Source organism: Clupea harengus, chromosome 5 (assembly GCF_900700415.2).
Source record: "Clupea harengus chromosome 5, Ch_v2.0.2, whole genome shotgun sequence".
Taxonomy (NCBI): Eukaryota; Metazoa; Chordata; class Actinopteri; order Clupeiformes; family Clupeidae; genus Clupea; species Clupea harengus.
In genome coordinates, this window is record NC_045156.1 from 1048582 (window position 1) to 1068834 (window position 20253).

The 20253-nt window shown below is 39.9% G+C and overlaps 1 protein-coding gene across 14 annotated transcripts in view; it reads right to left on the bottom strand.

Annotated features, from left to right (window-relative positions):
• foxp1b (forkhead box P1b) overlaps positions 1-13547 on the bottom strand; it is a 165723-nt gene extending 152176 nt beyond the window's left edge. For 6 of the 14 annotated variants that reach the window (XM_031567224.2, XM_031567225.2, XM_031567230.2 and 3 more), the window contains exon 1: positions 12992-13546. The gene's annotated coding sequence lies outside the window, so the exon portion shown is untranslated. Of the gene's footprint in view, positions 1-12991 lie in introns of all 14 variants that reach the window. The other 8 variants (XM_031567229.2, XM_031567228.2, XM_031567227.2 and 5 more) reach the window with 2 other exon arrangements.
• Positions 13548-20253: the final 6706 nt, after the last annotated feature.

A 20253-nucleotide genomic window follows, 5' to 3' on the forward strand; every position in this document is an offset into this window, starting at 1 on the left:
AATTCACGTCGAACTTTTCAGCACAGGTAACAAACAAAAAAAGGTAGGAGGACAACGTTTGGACAGTCCATGGTTGTGAAACGTTTCAGGTTAAAGGCAAAGTCTGCAATTCTGGCAAAAGATTGTTGATATTTGAACTCAACAGCCAATCAAATTACAGTCCTCCTTTCTGTGTGCCTGAAGCAACGTGTTGATTAGCAGGAATAGTTTATGGTCTGAGCTACTATATTCGTTTTCCATTACAGCGCCAGGACTGTGTGCGAACACCAGGTTTTGTTGAGCGTCCACACTGAACAGACAGCTAGAGGACTGTGAGAAGCAATTGTATACTAGATTAGAATCATGGACTCGCCTTTAAATATCCTCTACAGCATTCTCTCTACTGTTAATGCTGACAGCTTTGGAGGCCACTAAAAAGTATGTCAGAGCGAATACAATCCAAATGTTCTAATAATAATAATAATAATTATTATTTATTTTATTTGTAATGCACTCTTCTGACCACCATCTCAATTAGGGAGGCACAGATAAGCCCCAGCTGGACAATAATCTGTTGTGCAGAATGAACTGTTAAATCCACCACCAATGTTCTCATCAATACGTTAATGTTTGCCATATTTCATGCATGCACTTTGAGTTGAGAATGTTCTTCATTTCCAAATTTCCAGACATAACAGAGAACACTTGAAGGTACACAAATATCTACATGCGTCATAATCCATTAAATATTTAGATTTGTCTGAATGGAAAAAAAATATGGAAACTTAATTTCTTCAGGCGTTTGCCAATGTTTTCCTGGACAATCATCAATCAGCTGACAATTTTCATAGTGGTGCATCAATGTTTTGAATAATATGTATGCCATTCTCTGGTGTGATTACAGAACTGTGGACGGCATCATTTCGATGTGAAAAAGGCCATCAACCATTAAGACACCAGACTTCCTGCTCGTTCTTATTAAGGATTCTCTTCTTTCTGTGTCTTGAACAGTCAGGTTGGCTTCATTCAGCGTGTGATCGTTAGCCTCTCCCATTAGGCACACGGATAAATATATCAAATAAACAAGCAACAACCAGTCAATTAAAAGCTGGCAGTTTCAGCAGGGATCAAAACGGAGAGTAGGATCTTTAATGTGTAGTTTTTATTATGTTGAAGGCGCAACATACATACACATACACATACGCACACACCCACACACACACACACACACACACAAATGCTGAACTTCAAAAGAAGTTTCATCAGTTGAGGGCCCTTTGAATTCACGCTGAGATTCAATTGAAAAATGCATCAATTTGCAAAATAATTAGTACACAAGCGCTGATAAGGTCATTAATATGCACAACAGCTTCCTTATTAAACACATTTTAATTGTGAACATATTGCTACCGACAGGGTGCAATCCCACAGTTCCCACGGAGGGAACTTAAAACAAGAATGTCGGCTAGAAAGAGATTATTGTTTGTCTCCAAAGACAGAGAGCGACACACACACTGACACCCAGTCAGCAAAATTAGTATTGTAGCTCCTCCTGCTATCCCCCCCACCACCACCACCACCACCACTTCTCGCCAGTGCCACTCAATCACAGTGGGCCCACTGAACTCCTGGCTCAGATCTTTGGATTCTGATGGCTTATCACATCCTGAGTGGCAGCTCGAGCTGGAGCGGTCCACGATCACCCCCCTCCTCCCTCCACACACACACACACACACACACACAGAGAGACAGAGACACACACACACACACACACACACACACACACACACACACACACACACACACACACACACACACACACACACACAGAGAAAAAAAGGAAAACGAAGAAGAAGAGAGGCATGATCAAAGAGGAATAACTTCCCCCCAAGTCGTGGTGATGTGATGGAGGAGCAGGGCCTGCCATGTTCCATGCCTTGTCAGAGAGGAGCACCGGAGGAGATCACGCCAGGGCAACAACCCAAGGCTGTGGAATCCACCGAGGTGCTGCAGCTTATCTCCTGAATCAGCTACTTAGGCTTCATTAATGTCTTCTGGGTAAGAGGGCGAGGGCCGGCTGTTTAATAGGGTTTTGTCTACTCGTGTAAATAGCTGACAGAATGGCATACTATAGAACAGCATAGCATAGTAGTATACCTGCATACATTTTAATGGACAGACTCATTAGGAGTAAACCCTAGGCTTTCATTATTAATTATTTGAAATAATTTGCCTTGTACTACAATTTATGTCAAACAGCATTGAAATAGCATCCCTATGTAGAGATACTATTGCAAGATTAAAGGGGCAGTCATTTTATCATTGCATATCTGGAAAATCTACACTAGAAGTATTTTTAGAGGAAGGAACCCCACTGAGCTAGGATCATGTATGACATATACACACACACACACACACACACTAGATTTGATCGCAGAATGTGTGAATGTTAGATCCCCAACACACCAAATTGGCCGAGTAAAGGAACGGCCCATCTGAGAGTATGCTGATGTCAGACCAGTCGGTGTCTGACCATCCATGTTCAATAAGCACTAATAATAGGTTAGACAAATATAGCAGGCACAAAATGTAGCAAAGACACAACATACAACATATCATGAGCGAAATAAACCGTCAGCGCCAAGACTAGGGGTGGGCGATATGACCAAAATCTTCAATCACGGTATTTGTAATTTTATATCACGGTTACGGTATATATCACGGTTTATTATACGTAGGGTGACCGGATTTGGGTTTTTGAAAAAGAGGACACTTCAGCGGTGGCGAAATGTGTCCACAGACATTTATTTATTGACCCTTAAGAACACTAAGGTGCAGAAACAATACTGCCTCAATAGGCTATTGGCCTAAGCCAGGGGTTCTCAAACTTTTGCAAGCTGGGCCCCCCCAAAGCTGATTTGGGGTAGTTGGGGCCCCCCCATCCAACTGCCCCCACCCCCTGCCCGCGGGCCCGCGGCCCTCCGCCACCGCCCTCAACTACACCACCATATATATATATAGATGGATAGATAGATAGATAGCATTTTGTTATTGATAGGCCTGACATGTCAAGATTAGGCTATTGTTAGGCCCATACAGACAATTATTATAACTATTTATTATTATTATTATTATTATTATTATTATTATTGTTATTATCAGTAATAGTAGGCCTATTAGTAGGCTATTCATTATTATCACCATCATTTTGTTATTATTATTATAATTAATGATTATCGACCAATTATTATTATTGTATTATTATTATTATTATCATAATAATAATAAGTGTTATTATTGCTATCATTAGGATACTGTTATTATTATGGGCCTCTTGTGATCTTTACAAAACAAATCCTACAGGTCTGTCAATGTGAGACATGAGCCTGCTTTGCCCTGCAAAGGTGCTCAAATCTTGGGGCAATGTTTGACAAACATCCTCAGGTCATCCTCGATCTGTGCGCGGTTGCGGTATTTAGTTTGGAGTCTTGAAAAGCCTGCCTCGCACAAATATGTCGACGCGGAAAAAAAGGAGCATTTTTAAGGCTATGTCGCAAATCTGATCATTGCTACCCAGAATGACGAAAGAGGGGAGATGCTTAAGTCTACTGTCACTCTTCAGCTGCTCTTTCATGTCTATTGACAGCTCGTCTGCTGAGCAGATAAATGGATCCCGAACTCAGGCGAATTAACGGTAGTCCTCTTTGAAATAGGACCCAAACTGATTTCTGATATTCGGCGTGATACAGTGTCATTTGACATAGGTATTGCACTGAGTTTAGCTCCAATCATTATTCTACACGTCTTGCGCGGCCGGCAAAATCTGCAATTGTATGGGGTTTGCCAAGCTTAGCAATTCTATGAGCAACTAGCCTACATAAGATGCCTCCAGACACTGCTTGGAAATGGTGGTTCGTTGTTGCTGGAGGCCATCACGTTTATGTTTAAAGAAGTCCACAGGATTCTCTTTCTGACTTTTACGAATCAGAAACTTGTACAGTGTGTGTGAAGTTAATAAAGCTCTAATTTCAACGTCGTGTTCTTGTGTGTGGTTGTGAACGACTTGCACACGAATAATGGATAAGGCTGTGCTAGGCAATGATTCCCAACAAAACGAACTGTACACAATATAGACAGGGACAGCACAACATAGTATTCAAGTGCTGGTGTTTTATTTGTTGCAACACGGTGGATGATAAAAAAATGTAAAGGTAGGTGTTAAGGAGAAAAGGGCTAGCTGCAGTTGGAAGAAGGTAGCTAGCTAGGCTAGCTCTCGGGGCTACGAGCTTTTTTAAAAGACTGGAGCAAATTACTCCTTAGAATAGGCTACGAATAGACCTACTGCAAGTGCAGTAAGGTATTACTAAGGAAAGAGTGAGTCTTTAAAAAGACTGTTTATAAAGCAATGAATATCTGAATGATGGAGGAAACAAGATAAATTGAACAAACTCAGCAGAGTGTAGTCTCAGGGTGAGCGCTTACCATGCCTGCGGGTTTTTTTTATACTCGGAAGCTAAGGTGCAACTCCCGTTCAAATGATAAGACTCCGTTTTGATTGGTGGATCAGGAGCGAAACAGTATTTGATTTGATTGTGTCAGTCCAGCCCCTTGCATTTCGCCACTGAGGGAGCTTTCACTAACCAGTGACAGGTCGTTTTATTTTTTCTCCGTCTGTGACATCGCGCCCCCCCTGGAGAGTGTTCGCGCCCCCCACTTTGAGAACCACTGGCCTAAGCAATAGTGGCCAGTATCCATTGAATCTTTAAATAGTAAAATAAAAGCAAAGTGTATGTAAAAAAGAAAAAGAAAAAGGAAAAATCTTTCTGTGGCATTTAGTCCAGTGCTTATGTTTCAGTGGTTCTTTAATGTACTTTCAGAAGATAACTCAAGTGTTAAAACTTTCTTTTCAATGTGTGTCCATATGTTAACGCAATAATGATGAGATATTTTCTTTATATGGCCACATATTAAAATAAAAAAATTGGCCATTACACATAGACATAGACGCTCCATTGACCGCCTCAGGCCGTTGATGCGACGTGCTAACGTGATGACGAGGTGATGACTGGTCTGTAAACAGACGCAAGTAAATGATGGAGCTGCAGTTTTTCTGGTTAAAAAGCACTATAGATATTTCTCAACCGATTTCACTGAATCGTTTTTATATTCAAGGGTTTATGATCTACGTGGAGTACCAAAAAAAGTTTTGTCTCCATATTACTTAGAATCTCGTTGGTTTGGCCGTATTCGCCGTTGACATACATGTATATGATAATCGCTGCTAGACGCTCACTCTTCTTGTGCGCTCACAGCTCATTCACTTTGAAATACTGAAAAATAAATGCCTACACTAGACACTTTTCAGTCCATATTTTTCAGTATATTGAATCTTGCCCAACAGTCGAGGATTACTCAACAAGTAGGCATGACAGTCCTTGCAGGTTATGTGCTTAAAAATTGTACTGGGTATCGTATTATACGGCTCTTCAGAATGTTCAAAAAAGTTCCGTTGATTTGAATGGGCCACCCCAACGTTCGCAGGTCTGTAATTTCTTTATTTTCACTGCTGCGAAAATGTAATGACCGCTGACCATCTTTCATATCATTCCGCAAGTAGTCCGGTCATTTAACGTAACGGGAAGTAATGGGTTGCTACGCAACACCTAAAACTTTAGAGTTCTATTTTATTTCTCAGCAGAAATCACAAAACGGCTACAAAATCGTTAAAGAGGTATTTTTGGAGGAATGTTTATTGTTTTGGCGAGTTACTGTATAATAAGAGGGATGAAGTATAGTTCGGAGGTCATTATCTAAAAATAAATCGATTGGATTTCAAAATAAGAGTATACCGCGGTTGAAACGGTATGGCCAAATCTCTCCCGGTAGACACATTTCTACCGTTGCACGGTATATACCGTCATACCGCCCAGCCCTAGCCAAGACTGATGAGTTTTTAGGGGCTTAATCAATGCCAAGAGAGGACTGTAATGGTCTTGTAACTGTCCGCTTAAAAACAGCATAGTAATATCACATCATCTGGTGACATCATATCAATTCAAATTGGTATTGAGTCCTTGAAAGATATTATTTATTTAAGTATGGCAGCCATGAATTTGAGAAAATGTCACAATTGTTGGTGAATATTATGTTACATTAAAAGGTATCAAACCTTGTTACATCTTCTTAAGTACATATAAAGTACAAAACGTACATATTTATTACAAAAAAAACTCCAATGTAATGAACTGGAATTGTGCCATGGAAAAGCTACCTCATGATACAGTTGTAGCGATTCAATATATTGCAATATATTGCGATACTGTAAGAAAGACGATATATTACCATTTTTGGGGGAAAACGTTAATAATATGAAGAACACAGAACCATATGCATAAAATCTAAAGTAAAATATGTGAATGCAATCAGAACACTGCTGTCTATCAATCTGTGGTTTAAACACAACACAAAATTACTGCAACGAATCTTTGCATGCACAAATGTATCGCTTTTTTCTTAAACCGCAACCAAATATAAAATACGTATTATTCAATGTACTTTCTTTTGCTCCCTGAGATGTAATAGAAATAGCAGCTGCTATCTTCAGTGGCCAAAAGCTCCATCACTGGGGGCGTGCTGATGTGCATGTTTTCAAATCACTGTTGTTTTGAGGTATTTCCAGATACGTGGGAAAGCTTTAAATGTCAAATGAAATGAGTGTTGCTGTGTCTCTTACCACAGAGCTATTTTACCTGAGAACCCACAAAGTCAGGTATTGTTTGTTTCTATTAAAAGCTGTTGAAACTAAGACTATTCTTCTTTTTTTTTATGAGAACTTGGGTTTCAGAGAGAATTTGGTAATAACTTCACTCATTCAAGATAGACGGATTGAAAGTAACACATTGACTACAATACGAGTCAACATGGTTCAAATGCAGTACATTTAATTTCAAAGCCTTTAAAGCTACTCCCTAGCTAATAAACAACATCATTTTGTAGAACACTAAGGAACTCCAAGAACACTGGATGGTTACTTTTAGATGGCACTATGACAAAAAGGAACAGACGTTTCAAAGGACAAAATGTGTCGGGTCTACAGCTAGACTGACAGTTTAGGTCTAAAGAGTTTTTCAGCATTCCTTAGAAAATGGATGTACCAACCCTGCAACCATTAACATAACCCTATGGGCAATAACATAGCATTTCTGTTAGCCATGACATCGCAGGTAAGATCAGGAAGAAACCTGTCTGCTGTGCAAATCCACCCCAATCATAGAAAATCAATGGGCCCAGCAATCTTAATCACCCACCTACTATCGCCATCAATTCTGCTCATGTTCCTCGTCAAATGGAAATGGTTACACACTACAATCACATCAAGCCACTGATTGGTGTCCATGATGTAACTGTTTTCACTGACTGTCGAAGAAGATGTTGGTAAAGTAATATTCCTAGTGTTTGTCCAACTGTTGCCAGAATGCAGGGTCTTCTGCTTGACCAAGTGCTGGTAAAATAACCAGTCTATATCAATTTAACACAGCTGAGTTAGTGCTTGGCAGCTAGTGAGGCAGTCTGATTCTTCCCTTCGTTTAGTCTCTATGACACCTAAACAGAACAAAGAAAACTTTGTAGCCCAATTAAAGGTCAACATCAACATGGTGAGGCTAGAACTGTCTTCTTTATCAATGCTAACCACTTCGCCAAACCTATGAAAAAGGACTTCCTGATATGACTCAATGTTCAATTGTCAAACTGAACTGATATGATAGATGGTTTAAATGTAAACCTAGGCTACAAACCATGGATAATGGCATGTTTTTAGTATTCAAGCAACAATCACCCGAGAGAGAGAGAGAGCTTCATACGGGGTTACCAGGATTTTGCACTGTAAGCATAGGTAAGGCCAAAAGGCATAAGATCAACCATGACTGAGAACATTACTGCAATATGTTGAGAAAATTATGGTAACAAAATATTGACACAAAATGTCTTTTTTAATTTATTTTTATTTATTTTGTATACCTAGCTGTCCAGGCACAACAGTTGGAAAATAGCAACTCTGCTACTAACTGGTGCAATACATCTTCTCATTTCCTGTTTTTATAAATGGTCTCTGTTCTAAATAAACAGATAAATAAACTATATTTTCATACTATTAGTTTATATAAATTTTCCAGAAAACAGTCCCATCAGTGTCTGTAAAGCTGGAGAAGTTGACTTTTGTAGACTGGCTAATGCCGGCCACAATACCTGTAGCAACATTTCTTCCCTCCCATCCTCATTAGGTTTTAGAATGCCAGATCACTGTAAAAGCCTTTTTACTTGGAAAAGGAACCAGATGAAATGCTCTATAGCAGCAGTTGCTAGGTTATGTGGTCAGAGTGTCCTTTATCATGACGTATGACATTCATTAGTGTGCCTCTCTGCCAATCACAATGCAAAAAAAATGCTAATTTACATTATATACAAGTCATCATAAATTCACAAGATATAATGGGCCATGCGTACATTATTGGTTTTAAAACATGGTTAATTAGGCTATTTATGCACGTATGTTAAGCTAAAACTGGATCAACTTTACCTTGTGTTCTCGTTCTAGGGTTGCTACATACAATATAAAAGGTGTTACTTCTATTGCACCTTAGGCCAGCAAGTCATTAAGATAATTCTATGCAACAGACACATATGCATGCTACACTAGCAACCACAGGACTAGCCCTCAGAGCTAGCCACACATTGTATGTGCATGTTAGTGTGTCAAATCTGATCTCCCATCATCAATGCATCAACAACCGATGCTGCCTACCAACAAAAAGAGTTCTAGGTAAAACACTGACAGCCCTTCTCTGCTGTTGGCAAAACAGTTGGTTAGAAAGACAATCACACCATTCAAACATTCAATCACAAAACAAATCCAATAAATCTATCTAAATTCTAAAATAAAGCTATATGTGGAAAATGATCTACTAACCAGGATTCAGGAACTTTCCCCTCAAAGACCAGTAATCCTAAACTATAACTATAACTTTGCATTCATCATGGACAAACAATCTAACACATGAGCTAAACAGCACACTTATGACAAAGAAATGAGAAGGTCATCATGAAGACAAATGGTAAGGGATAACTAACACATTTTCAAATCCAAAATTTGAGTCCAAATATCAATGAGAAATAATTTTCTATTGTGTTTTCCTGGCATTTTGCACACACATGACTGAATACCTAGCATGAAAGAAATGCATTTCACATTTATTTCAAATGTTGCCATCACTATTTACAATACAGATGTGCAGGTTTTCTAACACAACAAAACAACCAAAATATCAATGCAGCATGACTACATTGTTTTTAATCACACCACAAAACATTCATGAATTACTTTTTAATTACTTTTAAAGTGGTTAACACCTGGCTATTCATATGCATACAGAAAAGAATCGTAAAATATGAAAAGGAATGAACCACGACTGTAATCATTGTTTTCAATACAGTCTCCAAATTGTGCTCAAGATAAGCAACCATACGACCTCGCACACTTTCAATTATAGATGCCGAAAACCACAAGGACCCGTTTCTCTTTTGAATTCTGCTTACAATTCCCCTGAAGTTTAGTTCCATGTGTCTGTTAGTCCCTGACTATATTATTTTATTAGTACAAGTTTACATTACACTTAGATTATGGTCTGTTAAATCTTTGCAGTATTTGTTTGCAGACAAGCAAACAGTGCAGAAGACACTGATCAATAATGAAAGCCTATGAAATGAATCAATTGCATGCATGCATTCACTTTCAGAATAAGTTGTTCAAAAACTTGCATGACTTGAGCATTCCTACCTACTCCACACTGAGCTCTTAACTTTTACAAGCTGACAGTTGAGACAGAGAGTATACACACATGTACACCATGTGCAATCTGTCTTTTTCTACAATCAATATTTATGTTAGTATGCCAAGACAAGTCTGGACGCCACAGACTACTACAGCATTTAAAACATATTAGAGGTTAGAGGAACGAATGGTGGTGTGTTCAATGTCTTCATTTTAGTTTAAAAAAATCTGAATTAAAGTCACATATCTGCATGGACAATATTTACCATATCTAGATGCAAAGATGTGCAAGATGGCATCATCACATTTTGAAATATGCACTTCTGTGCACACACGGTGTGCCATGGACAATCAGTGTTTTACATCGGGACTGATTAATAGCTGAACATCACGAGGTAGTAAGCGCCAAGCAGCACTGTCCACGCTCTCCATGGAGACAGGAGGAAGACAGGGCTCAGATCTCACCTGCGGCTGACCACTCCTTAACCAATGACCTGTCTGTCTGTCGTGTGGCGCACAGTGTGAAGGGACACGGCACAGAGAGACAACATCTGCCTGAGCACACCGCTGGAGACAGGACACAACAACCTCCATCTTTCACAGCTACCACTGGCTCACAACGCCACAAACTCACATTGCCATTTCATGACTTTGATCACATCTTCGGTGGAATTTTTGCTCTAATTTAATTTTACTTTAATCTGGGAATTTTCCTTTATTTTTTATAATTTCACAAACTTGCATTAACTGTCTGATTTTAGAAGAAGAATGACTGGTGTTGCATTGTTAAATATATATATATATTATAGGCATTCTAAATTAGATAAAGATCAAGGTTACATAAATTGCATGGCTAGAGCATAAGGAACTATTAATATCTGCACAAAATAATTTTAGTCAAGAAAACAAGATCCCACACGAAGCCAGCCAAACAATTACAAAATGAGCGCAAAAAGGTAATAAAAACTGAGAGTCATAAAACACTAAATTTATTTCATATGTGGTGTTTCACTGCATGATAAGGGAGAAATACATCATTCGCCCTAACGGTTCAGGAAGAAAGCAGCCAGCACTCACTAGTACGTTTCTATGCTTGCCATTACTTGAATAATCGTGAGGAGCGGCCGGATCTGAAGCAAAGTTAAACACCAGGCATGGAGAGTTTCAAAGAAAGTTCACCCTGTGCTTTTAAACCTGGGTCAGCATTTGCGAAGGTCCATTTCTGCATAAGTGAGCACACAAACCCCCGACGCCTGTTCAAATAGTCTGCCGCTCTCTCTCCCAGGCAGCTCATGACAACAGCCCAGCAGCAGTGCTGTTTGATCTCCAGTGTTTTCCTTAATCTGGGTTGTCAAGGTTCGCTTGTTGGAGGCTGTTTACTTTACTTCTCCGACAAAAAGTGTTTTTTCCCCCCTCTCAGACAATGACTAATCCAAAGAGCAAGGAAAAGTGAGCTCTGCCACTGCTAGATGTTAAAGCTGTAGTTGCCTTTTTATCTTTCAGCATAATTGTGAGGGCAACAATGAAAAAAGTGTGATGCTCAGACATACTGTAGGAAGTTTACAATCATGTGCATGCTAGCCTGTATGCAACCTTAATTTATGAGTCATCACCTGCACCACAGTTGCAAGGTGAATTAGCTGTAAATATGATTTCAGGTACTAACACAACAAACAACATGAAGGAAAAAGACTGAATGTTTGCTCGAATACTTTACCAAGGCCCTAGGGGCAGATTAATGGTTATAACTATCCAGTTTGCTCTGGTTAATAGTGGCATATGAATACATCACGGTACTGCAAATGCTATATGGTATACCCAGAAAAAGTACATCCCCATTTTCTCTCCTGTTTACATGAAGTAGCGCAGCATACACGTTATAACCTGCAAAACATTTTGTTGACAACCTGATACCAATTTAAAAACTCTCTGCAAACATTCTCAGAAAATTTTTACAATTAGGCTACATTTAAAAGTTAGCAATCTCACCCTAATGAAGTTGCAATTAAAATGTATTGTGCATAAGTTTAGAAATCTGTAGACAGCGGTTCATAAAACTGGGATGCGTTGCTTGGAGATATCAAAACAAACTTTTAAGTGAAGTCTTATCCTTTGCAAAAACGGTTACGACAATAACGCCAGTAGACGGTCAGCTAGTAGATTAAAAATGCATCCGTTTCTAGAAAGAATAGTTAAGCTGTGACTAAAAGCTCACCAGAACACAGTCTGGAGGTCAGAAAGAACTGTAAACTTAATAGCGACATTTGCTTGGAAACCAGAAACAACAGGCACAGAATGTGGAACTCTGCGAATGAAACGTGTTGCAATCGCTACATTATAACCGAGTCATGTCGAAAACTCCATGACTAAAACAGCGATGGTAATTCTGAAGATTTCTTACGTGTTGATGGTAAATTACGAGATTCACACCTAGTAGTTACGTTACGTAGAAACAGTTTCCAAGTGAAATCTATTTTGTTTCACACTTACATTCCAGATCATATGAAACAACATACGTTCAGTATTATGCCATTGTTTTTCCCCAAAGCACAACTCTTCATAAATAAGAAAAAAAACATACATCTGACACAATAAGCAATCCCTGCTCATTATGCTGTCAGAAATGTGGCGTTTGCCGATGTTTGTGGTGAAGGACAACACGTGGGACCAGCCACTAATCTCTGGTTATGGTCCAAAATAATTCGGGTATGAAACTTCTCCACTCAACCCAGATTGCACATCTTCAGGTTCAAACTTGCAACACGCGTTTCAAAACAAATGCATGCTTATCTGTATGGAAGTATCACTTCTTACATAGTCTAACCACTGTTTTAAACACTTCATCAAGACACGGACCAAAGAGAGATGCGAGAGCGACAACTTGCTAGCTAACGAGCTAGCTAACTTTTAGAAAAGTAGCAATGAGTCGCGGCGTGTCTGTTTTTTTTCCCGAATCACTGACCTATTGGAATAAAACCCCGCGACCAAACAGACCACTGCAGAAGACACCTGACATGAATTCCTCCTGTTCGCAGTTAATTGTGTTGTTGTTGTTTATCACTCTGTTTCACCATTAGAAACAATAACCGCAAACAGTGTGATAACAAAGCCAAAACTCCATGTGCATGTGTGCAAACAAGGACGCATCAATAGGAAAAAAGCAGGAGAGCATGGTCAACTTACCGCAATTCGATAGTGGCTGAAAATCGCATCGGGCGCAATTCTGGGCTTGAAATAATCAACTATAGCCTACATGCGATCTTGTATACCAAGAAAGCATGCAACAACCACACAGTAAATAACAATATTACTCCGCTCGGGGAACTAACTTGAACTGAAACAAGAGATCCCCACTGTATTCACGGAAAGCACAGTTTCAAAGAGGGATTCTACAGTTTCACACCACCTTCTGTCTGGAATAAGAGGGGCGAGCTCCTTCTGATGTTATTACACTTTAATGCGCCTTGAAAGAAAGGGCAATCGCGGATTTGGATGTTGTTATTTTTTGATGTTCCAAGTCCGTGACGTCATATCCACCTGCTGGGTAAACAACATTCATTGCAGATCTTCATTGAACATCTAAAGGAAAAAGTAGCGATACATTTAGCGAATGTTTATCTGTTTGCTTTGCAAAATACGACATGCATTTGTTTATGCAGAAATAGACGGGAAGCGAAAAAAATATGAGTATGAAGTGAAAGTGGCGTGGGCTGGCTGGCTAATTACAACAGAGGCAAATGGGGCTTTTTTTCTCCCCCTTTTTTCTGCACTTTGTCCAATGAATCGGAGCAAGTTCGAGGGGTGAAAGTTCAGGAGAAGGACAAATACTTATGCAAGGAAGTCAAGAAAGTAGTTGTCAGTGAGAATGTCCCTTGGTTTAATCGGTATTTGAGTAAAGTCATCTAAGTGGTGCATCAGCTCAAGTTATTTTATCTGAGGGTTGCAAAGTTTTTCATAGCCAACACAGCCTGTTTTGAATGACAACCTAAATCAAACGGACAATGACAATGGTCGTCAATTAGTGATTCGGTTCAATGGCTTTAAGCCCTCATTGGCTATACATTTTGGAAGTTTAAATCAGCCCTTTTGAAAGTTTTTTCCCCCTTAAAACATGTGTTAGCACGTCTCTACTGATCAAACACAGTAGGCAAGGTTTCTGATATTTTTGTCAGGCTGTAGCAGCAACATATACCTGTATAGACTGTAGCCTCCACCTTAAAATACATATAGAACAGTCTACATTTCTGCTGCTGTGTAGCGTGTTTAAAAATGAAAAACTACACATTGGCCATGAAGAAGGAAAAATCTCGAGAGCAAGAATACCTAATCTGTAACACAAGAAGCTATTAAATTGAAAGTAATTCCAAGTAGTGTTGTCCTTGATCAAGGTCTGTAGAGAACAGGCCATTTAATTATGCGAGAAAATAATTGTATCGATGGTTGTAGCTTATTCACATTGGGTACTGTTAGTAGTGTTCCTGCTGCTGCGAGGGATGAATAATTCTATTTCTTTAGTCTATAGCACCACCTCCTGGGCGTTGGTTCACAGTTGCTGCAAGGTGCCCCACCTACGGTTTGAAATTGGAAAACACTGTCCCAGACCCACATTACTTAGCAGTAGCAATGTCTGCCTGTAGACATGAGGCCAACGTTCATCAGTCATCCCATGCTGCTCAGTGTATATGGGTCATGTGAGTGATGTTTTCCTCTAGTCCACAGTTGTGTGACCCTAGAGCACAGGTGTGATATTTGACTAGGCGAGATGACATCCTGTGAAATGATAGATAACTTCAGACAAATTCAACTGAATGGTGGGTCTCTGAAAGCCTTCATATGAGGAGAAAACAAAGCTGGATAGAAACACCACAACAGGGAAAATATCAGTCTTATCTTCTCACAATGCAAATCTGATAGTGTCATTTTTGCAATAATTTGTATTCCTCATGCAGAATCCCCATAGTGACGCTAATTCAAATAGACATTCAAAAGAGAATTAAATAGCCTACAAAGTTCACCACTTAACAAAGAGCAAGCTGATCCATGTTTGTGTACTGGTGTAGTAAGCCATGTTGAGACTAAGACAAAAGTGTTTTTGTCTCACTTGTTTTGACATCTTGTTATGTGCCGAGGCTGATGCTCCATGGATTTTGGCTTGGCTTGATAGAGTGTCGCTTTAAAACAAATTAATTGAGGATTACTATCAGTTATGTAACACCCTCTCCATATGCACTCATGCACACAACAAAGTAATTAGCTTTCTGTTAATTAGGTAATTAAGCAAATGAAAAGAATCCACTCTCCATTTCCAAAGGGGATGGCTTTCAAATGACGTTCTCCCCTGCTGTTAAGGGCACAGCGAGCTGGAGAGGAACAAAGGACTGCCACCCTTATACATGTAATAAAAGAAGATCATCTGCTCTATGTGGATTGAAATCATTAAGGGGGTTTCACCTGCTTTTCCATGCTGTACCTTGTGCATGAGCATAGGGAGAAAAAAAACAGGAGTAAAACAATGGTGATAATATAGCTGAAAGTCATTTTAAAGAATAATGATAACATTGGAGCCACTAACACCTGAATTCCTGTTTCAAGAACACAAGCGCTGAAATCAACCCAGAGGTCTGACACCTTTGATTATGGCAGAACTATTTTTGGAGCTAGTTTTGAGTCACTGCAATGATAATGACGACAGTGTAACACATCTCAAGTTAGATTTTCTTGCCAAGCAGCTTATGAACCTCTTATTTACAGTGAGTTTGTTTTATTATGTAGTAAATTAGCGTGCATCAGAATTAAGCTCATATATCTCAAAGCAACCTTTTAGCATCTCAAGATATGCTTTAAATCATCTGCAAATCTTATCAAACATCTTCTGGAGACTATCACACCTCTATTTCCCATCTTCCAACCTGTTATCATTAATATTACCAATATTTCTAAAAGCTGATTGTACTGTCGGCTTGTACATCTTATCTAAAATATGTGAGAATTATTTTGATGCTCTCCTGTAGCTCCAAGTGCAAGTTCTGAGATTTTTATTTCAAATACAATCAAAAAGTAGATCCTAATATTTTTTTTACATTTTACTGGTTTGTTTAACAGGCACAGGATAAAATCAGCTGCAATGTAAAAGTCATCCTGTGTGCTCTCAATGTCCATTTCAGCCGTAGTCATATATACTCATTTTAAAAGAAAAGTATGCAGAAACGATCACATGCCTTCACCCTGCCTAGAGACCAGACATCATTAATGACAAGAGCCTTCACTGGCCTGCATAGATTAGTTATTACCAACAATTAGATAAGGACACTTCAAGTTTCCCATTAAGTGATGTAGTCCTCCCCTCTGGGCCACTAATGTGGGGAAGACTATTCCCTGTCTTCTACTGTTATCCCAAGATCCCTTCTTTCCTCTTTACCCGTAGCTCTAGCAGCAGTTTCTTGATCGGCACATTCCAAACCACGCCGGCGTGCGTGTCTGCACACATAACACTGGTAGCTGGATAGACATGACTTCTTCTGTACAGCTAGAAACAAATCTTCCTCTCCTTTCCACCATGTTCTAGGTGAAGCGATCAGCGAGCAGAAATCGCTCGTGCCCTGTTCATTTGACTGATTGATTGACTTGTAACGAGGAGCACTACTCGCTCAACGCTGACAGAAGCCTATAGTACAGCTCCAGAATCTGATCCTATGACAGAATACAACAGTGAGGCTCTCCAGAAGGATAGAGGATAACACCCCTGCGTCAATCAACAGTGTTCTGTCAGTCTTCCGTGTCATACAGTGTAAATAAAGTTAGATCTGAGAAATATGCCCACCATCTGACTTTCAATATATCAGAGAAGGAAATGCATTGATAATTAATTACATTATAATATCATTTTAAACCAGACTTTCTAATTATCCAGTTGTTTCTCAGGCTTTCGTGAATTATTTGCTCAAGGACATTTAAAATTGTTTTGGTATACTTATATGGTATATTTGTATCCTGAATTTAAAACTCACACTTCCTGGGCAACTCCAGAACTCCATACATTAAACCGGGGTGAATGTGCGTACCGCTCCTCTCCCGTCTTTCTTCTGGCTGCGTGTCCTCCTCTGCAGGCATCACTGAGGATCCATTGAAAGTGTGAGTAGCTGTGAAATGAGCACAGCTCTCCAAACTAAGCCAAATTCAACACTGCGCAAAAAGTACATGTCACTCTTTTCCACAGGTGCCTTTGGGTAATTGTTGCCTGTCCTCCCCTGCATGTATTCTGTGGACACCAAACACACAAACGTCTCAAATTCAAAGATGTTTCACCTCCACCATCTTGCTGCATCTGGATTCTAAACTCCCATTCATAATGGAGGATGATGCCTCAGAAATCAGAGCGGGGGACGGTTTCACACACCCTGCCGGCACCATGGCATGGGGAGTGCCCTGAGGGACACCTGGCTGAATGCTGGCAGATGCCATGAAGAGACACGGTTGGCACCTTACCGCTCACCTGTTTTAATTGTGTATTACTCACACTTGAGTTCTCATTCTTGTTTAGTTTAGCCTCCCTTTTAACATGCTTTTTGCTCAGCCTTGGTTACTAGATTTAAATGCGTATTCAGATTTTGCAGATCCTTTCTACCAATTTAATTTGTAGTACGCCACTTCAACGGCACAGTACCTGTCGTCCAACACAGTTGTGCAACGCCATTTCACTGCTCGCTCCACACTCTTCTTGTTTATCTACAGGAGCGTTTCCCCACAGTGCTATTTCAGCATGTGAAGAAGAGAAGAGACCGTTGCTGTTCAGCCAAGCCCTGTGGCCTGTGGCTGTAGAGTGTCTTTTCCAGTTTCACTAGCATTTTTTTCTGTTGCTTCTGTGGTCACTCTGTACGGGCTGATTCCCCAAGCGTCCCTGATGTGGCCTCTCATGACCAACATCAAAGTGAACCTGGGATAACTGGGTTTCTAGTTCTGTGATTGAGCTTAGTTAATACGTATCTGACTGTATCCAGTGTAGACTATAGTTGTGAAAATATCTGTTGTTAGGTTGTGATACACAAGATAAGAGCCAAGTGGAGGGCTTCTCTCTCTTCTGGTCCACTTGCCTGTGAATTCAAGTTCAGCTAATAGCCTGCAGTCTATGATCCAGGACACACGATCATACAGTATTTCCTCATACAGTATCTCACTTAACAAATTAGAGATCAGGTAACATACCAGACCACCTACGTCAGTGAATCAACCTCTGGCTACTTTCAGAACTTAAGAAAATCAGCTCTTGGGCTGGTCTTGCCAATGATAGCTGCATGCAGAATGGTAAGTGACCTCCCTCTTGGCCACCCACAAATTGAAACTGGCATTCATTCATTCCCACACATTGGACCCTAATTTGATAGATGCGCACTGCGGGTTCTAAAGGAGCTGGTATGCTTGATTGTTGGTTGTTGCGTGTGCAAACTGTGACATCAGCACCTTAACCTTTAATGATTTTGCTAGAGGCACGTTTGACCAGAGATGGGGACTCGAGTCTGTGACTTGCACTTAAGTCGCACTTAAGTCGCACACACAATAACTTGAAATTTGACTTGAGACTCAAACTCAAAAGACTTCAGACATGACACAGACTCGAGATTTGGGCCTCGGACAATCTTTATTTTGTTTATTTGTCTATGGTTTGGTGCATTAACAATGTCTGACGAGCTGAACGTCATTCCCTCCCTTATTATCACATGTAACCTTACGCCTCTGGTGTGCACAGCCTCAAATGACTGAAATGCAGCCACTACACCATGGCGAGTATCCCTGCAGCCGCTATCCCATTTGTCACAACCTTTGGCTGAATAACTTCACACAAGGCCCAAACAAAAGAACAAGTTTGCGGTATCAACATAAAGGATGCTGGATTGAACAAATCAAACTTCATCAGGCAACTGCAAACACACCCAGATAGGTTAGTCACTTGGTAATGTAAATGTTAATGTTAGCATCTATGGATGGTTAGCAAACATGTTTAGCTCAGCATCAGGTATCTAACATTAACTTGTCACTAGCTTTGACTTGATTAGATTGGCTTTAGCTGAATATTTGGCAAAGATGAGTGAGTGTATGTTTGCTTGTCACAGTTGTTCAGAGTCCTTTCTTCTCTACAGTTTTTCTCAGTAGCCTTGGTACATCTCTCAAATCATCTTCAACATTTTCAAACATTTTCATGCATTTCTTGAAACAATTTGTACAGTACGAAACAATGGCGGTTACTCTCTCAAAATGCTTGGCTTATGCCTCAAAACTAAATAATCACATCAATGAATATGTCAGTGCCAAGTCCTTTTGTCATGTTATTTAGAAAATGTTGTCAATACAAAATTATATCAAGGTCTCTTTCTTTCACAATAATTTATCACCTTACCAGATTATTGCATGTTTCCAACTAATTTAATATTAGACATTTCACATTTTTTACAGTCATGTTTTCCCTTTCAACAAATGTAATCAATGAATAGATACCTAGATGTTTTTAGGGGTCAGACTAAACAGCAGATAATTGTACATAGCCTTTTGCATGAATGTGCAAAAGCATTTCCAAAATGTTCAAAAGAATGAGAAATTGTTGTTATGATGTGTAGGTTGAACAGTTTTAAGAAATACAGTTATAGTTACTATGAGTTGTTATGTTAACAAAAGACACTCTAAATTGTTGTTTTACAGTGTTTTTTTTTGTCCAGTGATTTTCATACCAAAAAGACGTAACGTGTGAGCACAACCTAAATGCTTTTGACCCTCAGGTCTTCATCAGGCAAGACGGTAACGCTAGTAAACCACACAAACGTCTCATGTGTTCCAATTGTTGCTGTAATCTCTCTCCACAAGTTCTGTGCCATGTGGGAATCCCTATGCTCTCGCATTGATGGATCAGAAGGATGCCTGTAGAGACAGGTGACAGACCTGCTCACCAACTAGTGCCTCCAGCTCACCCATTTTGCACATTCGCCAGCTGTGCCACACACAGCAAGTTACAACAATTGGGAGGTGTGCGCCCAGCTGAAACATCACTGAAGCGCACCGCGCGCCAGCTCTAATGATATGACTTTCGTCGCACGCCGATGTGTGCAAGGACAGCAATGTCAACCATAAATCCCCCTTCATGCGCAACAAAGAAGGGCATGTCGTGAAGCTATTTTCATTACTAGCACACATTGTAATATTCATAACATTCATAACATGCACAGACATAAGCGCCTTCGAGGGCAGATCGAGGCCTCATGTTTCTGATCAAAAAAGTTGCCGTCTCATGGAAATAGTTTTGAAGACCTGCTGGTTGGCAGGGTCCTGGCTGCTTGCACAGGAGGGGTCTGGCTCTGACTAGTGTGTTACAGCAGCCATGAGCCCTTTGCCGGTTTAGTAAGAGAGAGAGAGAGAGTACTGACATTTATGCGCAACATCAAAAGCTGCTAACTCAGCCA